The sequence below is a fragment of the Humulus lupulus genome, chromosome 2 (assembly GCF_963169125.1).
Source record: "Humulus lupulus chromosome 2, drHumLupu1.1, whole genome shotgun sequence".
In the NCBI taxonomy this organism is placed as follows: Eukaryota; Viridiplantae; Streptophyta; class Magnoliopsida; order Rosales; family Cannabaceae; genus Humulus; species Humulus lupulus.
The window spans coordinates 174,822,576-174,835,952 of NC_084794.1; the positions used below are offsets into that span (position 1 = coordinate 174,822,576).

Consider the following 13,377-nt stretch of genomic DNA (forward strand, 5'->3'; position numbering starts at 1 on the left):
TCAGCGCCCTTAGGCTGCACCCTCTGTTTATCCCACTCACTCTGACTCACATAGGCCGAGCTCAGTGATTATATAGCGAACCTTAGCTACTAATAGCCGAGACGCGTCTTGTGCGCAAATATCAATTCTGACACTCTTAGGCCGTTTATTTCATGTTCACATGGCATAACACAATCATACAACATTGTATACAAATATAGGGTACAATAGTCCCAACATAGCCACATAAGCGGGTGTAGTTTTCTTACCTTTGGTCCAAGCACAAGCAAATAAGCAAGAAAGCACGACCCCCGAGAACAATCCTCTCTCGAGCCCAAGCGACAACCTAGTAAGAACCCATAATAACATATTCATTATCGTTCGATCCCATGATAGAGCCTCGAGACCAATTTCATGCTCTCAAGATGTAACGCCCTGGATAGCCAAGACCGTTACACTGTGTGTTTATAAAAGTGCTAGACTTGCTAACCAAGTCATTTAGTTAAAACCATGTTATAGAAACTATATTAGAGCTAGGGTTAAAAGATTTCGGTCTTAAAAGTCACATTTCTTATAAAGAAACATTTCCTGTTTACACTGGATCCCAAAAATATTAAGATTAAACCGTTTACAAAAGACTCCAGAATTAAATACAGTAGTAGCCATATTAAGGCAAATCAGATAAATAGGCAATCTCTGTCTTGATTCACTCCTCGGCCATGGCGACCGAACAACTGGCTATGTACATTCAACCCCGCAGCTCTCCATCTTAGGATTGGTCCAACTTTCCTTTGCCTTTACCTGCACCACGTAGCACCCGTGAGCCAAGGCCCAGCAAGAAAACACAACAATAGAGCATAAGCAATCAACAGCCAATTCAATATCACATATTGCATAAACATGTTCTAGACCACATAAACATTCAGAATAACCAAGTATTCAGCATACTAAACATATCAACTCATATCATATATCAATTTACAAATGATAACTAGGGTTAGCGCCCTCAGGCCGCACCCTCCGTTATCCCACTGACTTCGGCCCGCTTAAACCGAGCTCAGTGAATATTAAGCTGTCCTCGGTTACCAGTGGCCAAGCCGCGTCCTGTGCGCAAATATTGTGTACGGCACCCTTAGGCTACTATCACATGTCCCATGGCGTAATACCATCATTGACATTATACAGATATCGGGAGCTCTTAGTCCCATTACAAACACATAACCGGGTGCATTTTTCTTACCTTTAGATTCGCTAGCTTTGATCACTTGACTCCTTGAGCACGATCCCCCTCGAGCCTTAGCGCTCACCTAGCCACATCCATAGGTCAAAGTCATCACCAAACTTCAAGTCCAAAACCTAGCCTTGGGACCAATCCCGAGACCCCGGGAAGTCCTAATTCCACCAAACAAGGTGGTGGAATCGAACCCCGAACCCTTGATAAAAAACCCTTGTAAATAACCCTAAAATCCCTTTCTGGAAATAGGGCAGCACTACATCGCTCTAAGGAGGGCGTTACAGCGCTACAAGCAGAACCAAAATCCCCCAGGAAGCATGGCCTAGGGCTACAGCGCCCAAAGGCTACCGTTGTAGTGCTAGTCACAGACAACCAACACCACATTTTCCCTTCCTGCGATTTCCCCAAGCCAAACCTAACCAAAACTTCCCAAACCTTCACCAAACTTAAAAACAAGCTTATTAACACACTCCACTCATCCCAAGCATCCCAAATACTCAAAACCCAATCACATGCATCCCTAATCTCAAAATTCACCATAGTTGCTCATGGACTTCAGAAACTCCGCAAAAACAATCAAACCTTCAAAGTTTAAAGCTTAGAATTTTATACCTTTGATGGAAATTCGACCTTAAGTTTCCTGTAGACCTCCTTAGCTTGATCCTCCTCAATCCTTGGCTTGAATTCCCCTAAAGTTCCCATCAACTCAGCTTAGACACCATAGCTTAATCAAGCCAAACCAGAAACTGAAAACTCTAAAGGCTTACCTCAAATATTGATGTGATCTTGCTAATACCTTGCCAACCTTTCAAGTTTAGCTCAATACTCTTGTTGCTCAGCCTAATCTAGCTCCCTTCTGAGTCTTGCTCCAAGAAAATTGAAGAGAAATGGTGAGAGAACCACAAACCGACCCTTTGGAAAAACTGCTATGTTTTCTCCATTTTCTTTTTCTTTCTTTTCCTTCTTTTCTTTCTTTCCTCAACCTTCTACCTTTTTCTACAATTCCCACTAAGTATAAAGCCTCAGCATACTTATCTCTTGCAAGCCAAATGACCATTATGCCCTTCCTTTTAATTTTAAACCTTTAATCCACTTAGGGCATTTTGGTCATTTTACCCAATTCCCACTATTTCTCAAGTGTATCTAATATTTCCCGCTTACTTCCCGATACCTAATTAATCACCAATTATATTCCTCAATGTCAAAATAAACTCCAATATACTCACTAAATTCCCATTTATACCCCCAGGCTCATCCTGAGCCGGGTATAAATCCCCGCCATGACTTTTTCGCTAATTTGCTCACTAGGATCGTCTCGAATCACAGTTTACAGATATATCCACATAATAATATGGTCTCAACAATTATCACCCATGTATATACGGTTATGTCCTCAACGGGCCAAAATTACAACTATACCCTTTCTACCCTCATCAGGGCATACATGCATACTAATACACATAGTCATGCATCTCAAGTATTCAAATAGTCATATAACATGCTTTTAAATCATTAAATCACATATATTCCAATTATGCCCTCCCGGCACACTAATCAAGGCCCTTAAGCCCTATTAGTAAATTTGGGTCGTTATAACTATCCCCTCCTAATGAGAATTTCGTCCTCGAAATTTACCTGAATAACTCGGGATATTGATCCTGCATCGCTGTCTCAAGCTCCTAGGTCGCCTCCTCGACCTTACTATTCCTCCACAATACTTTAACAAGAGGAATCATTTTATTCCGCAATACTTTGTCTTTTCGGTCCAAGATCTGAACTGGTTGCTCTTCATAAGCCATATCTATCTGTAACTCCAGATCTTCATATCTCAACACATGAGTTACATCTGAGACGTACTTCCAGAGCATAGAAACATTGAATACGTCATGAACTCCAGACAACGATGGTGGCAAGGCTAATCTGTAAGCCACCTGACCAATCCTTTCCAGGATCTCAAAAGGTCCAATGAATCTAGGGCTTAGCTTGCCCTTCTTTCCAATCCTCCTCCCCCCTCGTAGAGGTGAAACTCGAAGGAACACGTGGTCCCTAACTTGAAACTCCACGTCCCTACGCTTAGGATCAGCGTAGCTTTTCTGTCTGCTCTGAGAGGCGAGCATTCTAGCCCGGATCTTCTCTATAGCTTCACTTGTCCTCTGGACCATATCTGGCCCCAAATATCTCCTCTCACCCATCTCGTCCCAATGAATGGGTGATCTGCACTTCCTCCCGTACAAAATCTCATAGGGAGCTACTCCAATCGTTGACTGATAACTATTGTTATTTGAAAATTCAATCAACGGAAGATACTTACTCCATGAACCTTCAAAGTCAATCACACATGCTCTGAGCATATCCTCCAATACCTTAATCGTCCTCTCAGACTGCCCGTCAGTCTGAGGATGAAAGGTTGTACTGAACTTCAACTGAGTCCCCAAAGCAATCTGCAGACCACCCCAAAACTTGGAAGTGAAGATAGGATCCCGGTCTGACACAATAGACTTAGGAGCCCCATGGAGACGTACGATCCCTCTCACATACAACTCAGCATACTAATCCACAGTATATGTCGACCTCACTGGAAGAAAATGGGTTAACTTGGTGTATCTATCCACTATCACCCACACTGAGTCATGAAGCCCCACTGTCTTGGGTAAACCTCCCACAAAATCCATAGTAATATCCTCCCATTTCCATTCAGGAATACCCAAAGGCTGAAGCAATCCTGCTGGTCGCTGATGCTCAGCTTTCGCCTATTGACAGGTTAAGCATCTGGCAACGTACTCTACTACTTCCTTCTTCATCCCGGGACACCAATATGAAGTCCATAGATCCTGATACATCTTCGTGGTACCCGGATGAAGTGAGTACGGTGTCGTATGAGACTCATCTAGCATCTCTCGTCTGATCCCCTCATCAACTGGAACACATATCCGTCCCTGATACCGAAGTAACCCAACTTCAGAAACAGAATAGTCCTTAGCTACTCCAGCTAAGACATCCTCCCTAATCTTCGTAACTGAGCATCTACCAACTGCCCTTCTCTGATCCGCTCTAGTAGGGTCAACTGCAGAGTGATATTGGCCAACCGACCTACCACTAGCTCTATTCCCGCTCTGACCATCTCATCAGCTAACTCCCTTGAGATCTGGGTGGAACTGTGCAACTGACCTGGGCCTCTTTGACTTAATGCATCTGCCACCACATTAGCTTTCCCCGGATGGTAAAGAATGTCACAATCATAGTCCTTTACCAACTCATGCCAACGCCTCTGCCTCATGTTCAGGTCCTTCTGTGTAAAGAAATACTTCAGGCTCTTATGATCAGTATATACCTCACATTTCTCCCCATACAACTAATGTGGCCAAATCTTCAGTGCAAATACAACCACTGCTAACTCCAAATCATGGGTAGGATACCGCTGCTCATACTCCTTCAGCTGTCGTGATGCATAAGCTATAACCTTCTTATTCTGCATCAGCACACAACATAAGCCCAACCTCGATGCATCACAATAAACAACAAACTTCCCTTCCCCCGAAGGAAGACTCAACACTGGCGCTGTAATAAGTCGTCGCTTCAATTCTTGAAAACTGTCTTCGCACTTGTCTGACCAGATAAACTTCAGATTCTTCTATGTCAATTTTGTCATCGGTGCTGCTTTCTTTGAAAAGCCTTCTACAAACCGTCTGTAGTAACCTACCAACCCAAGGAAACTCCGCACCTCCGAAGCGTTCCTTGGCCTCGGCCATTCCTTAACCGCCTCTACCTTAAATGGATCCACCTTAATCCCATCTTCACCCACGATATGTCCAAGGAATGTCACTTCTGGTAACCAAAATTCACATTTCTTAAACTTGGCGTACAACTGATGCTCCCTCAACCTCTGAAGAACCTGTCGAAGATGAAGCTCGTGCTCTGTCTCTGAACTGGAATACACCAAGATGTCGTCGATGAAAACAATAACAAACTGATCCAGAAAATCCTTGAACACCGTATTCATTAAATCCATAAAGGCTGCTGGGGCGTTGGTCAACCCAAATGACATGACCAAGAACTCATAATGCCCATACCGCGTTCGGAAGACCGTCTTAGGTATATCCTCATCCTCTATCCTCAGCTGGTGATAAGCAGATCGAAGATCAATCTTTGAGAACACCGTCTTACCCTGCAGCTGGTCGAACAAGTCATCAATCCTTGGTAGGGGATACTTATTCTTGATAGTCAACTTGTTCAATTCCCTGTAGTCTATACACATTCTCAAGGTCCCGTCCTTCTTCTCCACAAATAAAATTGGAGCACCCCATGGCGAGTAACTAGGTTTAATGAACCCCAAATCCAAAAGCTCCTGCAACTGTATCTTCAATTCTTTCAGTTCCGCCGGTGCCATCCTATATGGTGCCCTTGACATTGGCTCTGTCCCCGGTGCCAACTCAATAACAAATTGAATCTCTCTACGCGACGGCAACCCAAGCAAATCCTCAGGAAACACATCTAGGAACTCGCAAACCAATCTGGTCTCCTCCGGTCCTACTGGTGAAACTCTGGTGGTATCCACCACACTAGCTAGAAAGCCTATGCATCCACCCTGTAACAAGTCTCTGGCTCTCAATGCTGAAATCCTAGGTACGCGGGGTCCATGCACCGCTCTCACAAAAAAAAAGAGATCCTCACCCTCTGGCTCAAAAGTCACCATCTTCTTCCTGCAGTCAATGGTAGCTCCATATCTAACCAACTAATCCATACCTAGAATCATATCAAAATCCTCCATACTCAACTCAATCAAGTCTACTGACAACTCCCTATCATCAACTATCACTGGCAGTGCTCTAATCCATCTCCTAGATACTACCAGTTCCCCTGTAGGAAAAATAGTCCCAAACCCTGAAACGCAATACTCACTAGGTCTACACAGTCTATCAATCACCTTACTAGAAACAAATGAGTGTGTAGCACCAGAGTCAATCAATACAGTAAAAGGAGTGCCAGCACTAGAAAGCTGACCTATCACTACTGAGGGACTAGTCTCGGCCTCCGCCTGCGTCAGGGTGAACACTCGAGCTGGAGTCAAGCTGTCCACCTTCCCCGCATCTCCCTTCTTCACTGTCGGGCAATCTTTCTTGAGGTGTCCAACTACCCCACATACATAACAGGCCTTACCCCGACACTCGCCCGAATGGCGTCTTCCGCACCTTGTGCACTCAGGATAAGTCCTCCATGAATCACCGCCTCCCTGACGGCCACTCTGAGTACCCCGACCTCTCCTATCAGGACCAGGAGCGATCGAAGCCTTAGGGGTCTTCCTCTTCAAATCACTGGGGCCTCCGCCCTTACCAGAGCCAGAATATGGAGGCACCACCCTGCGGCCCTCCCTCCTTACAACACTCTCTCTCCATATCTTGTTTTCTGCTTCCTCAGTGGTAAGAGCCTTCTCCACAGCCTGGGCGTAAGTTATCCCTCCAGGAACTGTGGTAATTCTCACATCTCGGGCTATCATAGCATTCAGCCCTCTGATAAATCTGTCCTGCCTAGCTGCATAAGTAGGCACAAGATCAGGTGCAAACTTCGCAAGTCTTTCAAACTTCAAGGCATATTTTGTAACTGTCATACTGCCCTGAACTAACCCCACAAACTCATTTATCTTCGCTGCCCTAATGGCAACATTATAATACTTCTGACTGAATAGATCCTTAAATCCTTCCCAAGTCAATGCAGTAACGTCTCTGGTCTGTGATACCACCTCCCACCAGATTCAGGCATCCTCTCTCAGCATATAAGTGGCACAGGCCACTCTGTCATGTCCTTCCACCCTCATAAAATCAAGAATGGTAGTAATCACAGTCATCCACTGTTCAGCCTTTAGTGGATCAGGTCCTCCCTCAAAGATCGGGGGCTGTTGCTTCCTGAACCACTCATACAACGGTTCCCACTTATTCCCAACCTCAACTGGCTGCACAACAGGTACCACAGCAGGTGGCACAATAGGGGCAACACTCCCAGATAGAGCTTGCTACTGCAGAATTCGAATCTGTTCATCTTGGCTCTGAAGCCGAGCCTGCATGTCTGCCATCAACTGCTGCTAGTTTTCAGGAACTGGCGGAGGGGTCTGGCCCTGATCATCATCTCTAGCCCTAGACCTGCCGGCTAGTCGCGTGGATTTTCTTGGACGCACTACTACAAAAATTACATGATAAGTCGGTTAAAAACTGACATCTGAATGTTCATAAGTCGGTTGGGAACTGACTTCCCATGCAGTGACTTATGATGTAAAAACATGGAAGGTCAGTTGGCGCCAAACCGACATCTGGTGTAAGACATGGTACGTCGGTGGAAAACCGACATCTGGTGTAAGACATGGTACGTCGGTTGCAAACCGACCTCTAGTGTAAGACATGGTAGGTCGGTTGTACACCGACCTCTGGTGTAAAACATGATGTGTCGGTTCACAGCCGACTTATGGTGTAGACATCTATTGTCAGTTTTAGTAGAACCGACTTATGGTGTTTTTTTTTCTCTTAAAAAGTGTATTATGCCCAAAACAAATCATGTTTTTTTATACAAACAAACTGAACAAAACAAAACATATATCACAATAATATAAAATACTAGAATTTGAACTAAGTATCTAAAATAACGAGTCTTAAGTTAATTACAAAATGACTCACATAAGCATTGTAAACTATAGTTAGGCAACAAAAGTGTGTATATCTTCAAGAAAGTCTAAGTTAACATTGTAAGTATATCTCATTAAAAGTCTAAGTTAACAAAAGTGAGTGGACCTATATAGTACTCATCAAATCCATGACGCATTGTGTCCATTCTTCACGTACTTCATTGATCTCATCCTTTGTGTAATAGTTCTTCCCGCTACACTAAAATAAAATTAATTGCATGAGTTGAATTAATATATTTAATCTTAAGGTAAAGCTAGAACTTTAATAATGAATATTTTCACTTACATTACTAGTTAGCCATCGCATTGAAAACTCATTTGTCACGAAGTCCTTCATCATCCTCATAACATAGAACCCACATTGTACTGATTGTAATGGTTGACAAGGACACTTAACTGTTCTCCACGCGACTTCCTTAGTTTTTGCATTATTTGTGTGTAAATGTTGAAAGACACTAAATAATAATAACATAAACATTTAGATGTTGTTAATTTTAAATGAATTAAAGATTATGCAGTTAATTGGTAAGATTTTTACCGAGAAATGAGAGATTTTATTTCATCTGGTGGAAAATTGTGAAGAGAATCCAGGAAATAGCACAATTGGTGATCAAAATCAATTATTATAAGCATCCAATGCTTTCTAACAAAAACACAAAAATATTTCATTATTAATATTATATATATTCACTAACAAAATACTAAAAATAAAAAACTTACCCCTTATGATATGGCAACAACCACATCTGATCCGGATTTGAATCAAGCATACGCTTTGATACCCATTTAACTCGCTCTTCTTCAGTGGATCCAACATTTGATAACCAATGGTTTTGACCTATATACTTTCTCGCATCTCCTTCTCTCATCTCAAGTTCGACTAGTTTCATTATTGAAGTTTTTTTTTATCTAACCATTGTGATCATTGGTTTGTTTTATTATAGAATATGATTTTTTTATTTGATCAGATTTATTCTTGATTTAACTTTTTATTTTTCATCTTATTGTGCATTTGCCCTTTTGAGTTTTGACCTGACGATAACTCCTATAGTGAGAAAGAATAGCTTTTTGGCATGGGGTTTATACTTTTTTCCATTCTATTTTTTCAGTTTCATTGGTTTCTTTTTACTCACAATATCTAGCTTTATGTTTGTAGGGATTTGAAATGGAAGCATTGCATTAGATTTGTTAATGCTCGAGGTATATTTCAAATAAGAACTTTGAAAATCTTGCTCTGTTTTGCCTCTTTGAATGTTTCTATTTGGCTTTCTTTATAACATTGAGTGAGTTATAAAATGTAATAGTCGAAGAAGTCAAAAGAAAAAAAAGGTCAGGAAAATGAAAATAAAATTCCATATATAATATGCTTAAGAAGTTTTTGTAATATGTTTTTTGTCTTAAAGTAGTTATTCTTATGCCCAGAACCAGACTCTGTTGTTTTTATTTTTAAAATAGACACCAGACTTTGATTTAAAAAAAAAAAATCATGATTGTGCTGCATTTGTAATCATGACAGGAGAGTAATAACATATATAGGGAGAGAGAAATAGAAATTGAAGTGCACACATATGAGAGATCAATGTGTATATATATATATCCAAATATATTAAGATAAATATAGAGAAAGAGAGGTTGGTGAGCACGAACATGAGAGATCACTTTTGTAGTCCAATCAACGTCAATAGACTTTGGCCTTGAAGACATGGCATGCAAACATCTTAATTCGAACTAGAATAAAAACTAGAAAAGGTACCGAAGTTGGCTTGAGGAAGTGCCATAGTAGAAACACGCAGCAAGTAAAATGTAGATGTTCAATAATTGTTTGAGATGACTTAGAAGATATAGATTGAAGCTTATATAGAACTAATAGACTCCGATAGGATAGTTAGGCAATAAAGTGTGGCTTTTTTCATGATTTAAATTTAGCAAAAGTAGAAAGGTGTGTCAAGTAAAGATGACTCAAGGTGTGTGTGACATGTGTGGCGTGGTGTGGCGGGGTTGAGTTAATTAGATAAATATGTATTCAAATGGGTAGAATATATAACTGACCCGTGTCCTTAAGAACCACAAAAGAGACAAAAAAATTGCTATTGAAAGAAAGAGATAATCATGATCAAACAATGGCCATTTTACAATTTTGACCAATCTCTCAATAGTTTTTTAAGTATTAATTAGTAGTTCAAATGGATTATATTATGTATTATAAGTATCATGCTAATGAGTAACTTATCATTAATCAATATGACAAAATATTAGCCACTTATCATATATGTGTATATTTTTTTTTTTCAGTTTGCTACAACTGAGTAATTGAGAATAAGCAACTTATTGAATTGTGCTAGCTAAAGGACTCTTAACTTTCGAATTGGAGAGGATATCTTTTTGTTCTTTGCTATTTGGAATTGCTATCTATTTATTTTTTATACAATAAAACTAATCATTATAGTGTATGATTATTTAATGGTTAGAATGTTAAACACCACAATACGTGAAAACATAATTACTTTATTATTACAAAAGCAATTTCACCAAGACTTGAATACAATATTTTAGCGCTGTCATATTCCTATTAATACACTATCTTTTTAACTTAAATTTTGACAGAGCTTCCCTATACCAATAAAAAAAGAACAATGCAAGCACAACATAATTTAAATATAAGAAAATAAAACATAATTCAAGATGAATTTGGGCAACATTTCCCTTGTAATAGTGACCTAACTATCTGTCAATAGAGAACCAAGCAATTCAAACAACACACAATAAGTTTCTTCCTTATATCTCCGAAGCACACAAATAAATTTCCCAGAAACTATTTCACTAAAACACACAAGTTCTCAACCTTCCATTATCACCGCAACACACAATTTTAATCTCAGAACCTACTTCACTATGGATGAATATTTAAGATATTCAAACTCCTCTAACATTTTTATAATAATATTTATAAAAAAAATAAGAGAACATACGTACCTCTTGCAATTAACAATAATCAAGAAAATTAATTCACTTGGCAATGATCCTTGCTAATATTTCCACCCAAAACCTACAAAATTAAATTAATACCTTAAAGATTACTAGACAAATAAAAATTAAGCTCATTGATCATTTAGAACTTACAACCTTAATGAGTATATATTATAGTATAATACAAGATTTAGTCAAGATTAATAGATAAGAGATTAGTCAAGATTTACATAAATACTTGGCAAAACCCATGGCCTCAAGTCAATGATGGGGAGGAGTTATGCTACAAGGAAGTAGTACATACAAGTATTAATATGAATGTACAGAGCAAAATAAGAAGCCCAAATTCCATATATATAAAAAAAATCTGAAAATGCTTATATATATATAATTCATAATCAATAAAGAAGATGATTAAAGAAATGAGAAATGACTTTGCCATCATACCAATTTAGTCAAGGTGCAAACGTCACTTGGAGTGCCAGGAGCACCATTTTTTCTGTCTTTTTCTTATTTCTTCTTTCAATATTTGTCAGTATTGAAGTGACTTCGCTTTTAGATTAGGCTATCTAAGAAAACTATATGACTTATTCACTTCTTTGTCTTCTCTAGTGAGGACTACTTGTTACTTGCTCTCAAGTCTCAACACGGCTTCTTCTGGAAAAAAAATGGTCATGAAAAAACAACTTTCTTGTATTGGAACTCCGGAATTTGGTGTAAAACAGATAAGAGATTTGTTATTATACCTGATTATCTACAGCCCTGCACATGACAGAAGAGGGAATTCAAGTGAGAATGATTTCGTGCTGGAAATAAATACCATTGATAATAAAATCTAAAGAACAAATTTTGTTTAGCATGGACAACAAAATGGTTAAGAATGAGTCAGCATAAAATTTTACAGTTCTCAAAATGAGTGCAAAAGTAGTTTCTTTTTAATTGTAAATGAACATATTTTGAACAACTTCCAATATAGACAAATTGCTTCTTTCACCATATCAATAAAGATGACTGATATACACAAGTCAAGCCAAGCCAAGCAACTCCATGCAGTGAAGAAATATGAAAACCTGAATGAAACAGTTATGATACCTCGCCCTTGTAGCAATTCCCAATGCACAGGTCCGGTAGTCATGTTGAAAGCCCCAGGATAGCATAGCAAGTGAGCACCTAAAATCAAAAATTTCTATGCTGTCAAGTTAAATAACTAAACAGAAAATTTATTTCCCGAGAAAAGAGTAAAATGGTTTGTTCAGAGCAGTTTCAAAAGTCAATTATAGGAAATCAAAACTACCGTAGTTAAATAAAATGCCAACCTCTTGCTGCATAAATCATTGCTAGTTCCTGGAACCGAAGATCATAACATATACCTATACCGATTCTTCCCACATCTGCATAAATTATTTAATGGTTAATTTCTCATCAAAAAATTGTATTCCCTTTTATCAGCAAAACGAAATTTGCCAAAACGAATGAACAAGATAGTGTGATCATCAAGAACCTGTGTCCACAATTGTAGGATTCTGGCCAACAGTTAGAGTCTTCGATTCAATAAAAGTAATCTTCCCAGGAATGTCAATATCAAAAAGGTGTATCTGCATTTACATGAATATGAAAATTATTGTTGCTGAATTGATGACCACCAAAATACTAAGCAATTTAAAGGAATTAAAATATAGTCTGCTCAGTCCTTTATTTTTCCGATAAGCATCAGAAATGACAAAGTGGTGGCGGATGAGATAAGAGAACCGAAGGAAAAACCCAACTAAGTGATAGTAAATATGAAAGATACTCTGATCATCATAAAAACCCAACTGAAAGAAGTAAAATCACATAATGACATTGGATTCACTAGAATGCTGTCTCACATTTTTAGATTGGTAATTCCACTCGCAAATTCTTGAAAAGTATTAAGTAATTCCACATTTTCCGGAGTAAGATAATGGCTTCTTCTGGAAAAAAAATGGTCATGAAAAACCCAGATAATGATATATAAACCACAATGGAGAAGAGACCAGAGAAACTAAGAGAAGGATATCAATCAACATATACGCTTCAATCCATAATTTATATATATATAGAGAGAGAGAGAGAGAGAGAAATCACCAACGAATTGAGGAGGAGCTGCTGCCGACCGGAGTTGAGGAGTCGCTGTAGTTGGTGGAATGAAGAAGACAAGAATAAAATAATTTCGTGGGGGTGTACAGTGAAGAATAGGAGAATGCGCGGGATTTGTGGTTTTTTTTTTTTTCACCCTAATTTTAACATGATATGTCAGTCCAATAGCAACTGACATATATGATGTAGCATCATAAGTCATTTCTAGAACCGACTTATGCTGTTAAAGCTAAATATATATAATTTTAACATGGTAAGTCAGTTCATTAGCAATCGACCTATGATGCAGCATAATATGTCTGTTATAGAACCGACTTATGATGTTAAAATTAAAAAATATATAACTGTAATATGTTGATATTTTATTTTAAAATTATAAATCTCCAACTTATTTACTTTTTTTTCTAAT

The 13,377-nt window shown here is 38.9% G+C and overlaps 1 long non-coding RNA gene across 6 annotated transcripts; it reads right to left on the minus strand.

Annotated features, from left to right (window-relative positions):
- Positions 1-526: 526 nt before the first annotated feature.
- Positions 527-13,095, minus strand: LOC133818736 (uncharacterized). Of its 6 annotated transcripts, none has more exons than XR_009886083.1 (13): positions 12,957-13,095; positions 12,719-12,799; positions 12,352-12,445; positions 12,167-12,241; positions 11,943-12,020; positions 11,597-11,612; positions 11,298-11,507; positions 11,081-11,133; positions 8,604-10,929; positions 8,422-8,526; positions 8,170-8,338; positions 7,990-8,082; positions 527-780 (listed from the first exon to the last, which is right to left on the minus strand). It is a non-coding gene; the product is annotated as an uncharacterized LOC133818736 (long non-coding RNA). The 6 variants fall into 6 exon arrangements; XR_009886084.1 differs by having other exon boundaries at positions 11,298-11,504; positions 12,719-12,802; XR_009886082.1 differs by having other exon boundaries at positions 7,990-8,077; positions 12,719-12,802.
- Between the last annotated feature and the right edge of the window lie 282 nt (positions 13,096-13,377).